Here is a 990-nt window from a genome sequence, read left to right on the forward strand (position 1 = left end):
TTATTATTATCATTATTTTTTTCTAGTATAATCATTATTGTCATAATTATCTTTGTTAAAATGAATGTGAAATAAAATATTGTCTTACGGTGAGCTTCTGCTCATTACTCGTGCCTGGCATCGCAAACCCAAAGCTAATATTACAGACAAACTCGGTGTCAATGTAATTAAATTTGAATCTGATCTAGGAAGCGAGACAATAGATGACTAGGTGCTATGCTTTAATTATAAATGCGAATTTCTGTTAGTTATTCTACCAATTGTTGGGAAGGATACTGTCATAGATGGGAGTCGTATAGATGTAATCAGTCGCTCGCACTCCTATACCCCTTCCCCCCCTCCCCCCCCCCAAAATTAAATTGAATATATCGACATTTTGGCCGCTAACTGGACAGTGTTTATTGATTTTTTTCTCCTCAAGACATTTTATGTTCATTTATAAAGTGATTTTTGGATGGATTTTACTGAAAAATATTTATTGATCAAAAGCACACAAAATGTTGATTTGCAGCTGTCAAAAACACACATTCAAGAAGTCACTAATAATTTGTCTGCTATTTTATCGCAAATTTTACTTTTGACACCAGGATATCCCCATCTTCTTTAACCGCAAATGCCCCAACTTCTTTTCAAGACAGATTAGAGGGTTTTTTTCATCGTCAAGGCAAATGAGCAGGCTATAAGATTACGTCAATTATCCATCAATATACCCAAAAACTGACAAGCGCCTTATTTCTCTTCTTTTAAAATTATTCATTTGTGAGGCAGCGTGATGGAATCAGGCTCTCGTCAAAAAAATCAAAGTGAACAAACTTGCATTTTTCGCAGGTTTGTGAATTTTTATCAAATTTTTGTTTTTTGGCTCAACACCTTTAAAGAACTCATTTCTGTGGTGAATTTTTCTGAAAAACGTTGATTAAAGGCACACAAACATGAATATATTCAGTTACCACGGACTCATAAGCTAAGGAAATAACGAACCTTTAGCGG

The sequence above is a fragment of the Aplysia californica genome, unplaced genomic scaffold, assembly GCF_000002075.1.
Source record: "Aplysia californica isolate F4 #8 unplaced genomic scaffold, AplCal3.0 scaffold00288, whole genome shotgun sequence".
In the NCBI taxonomy this organism is placed as follows: Eukaryota; Metazoa; Mollusca; class Gastropoda; order Aplysiida; family Aplysiidae; genus Aplysia; species Aplysia californica.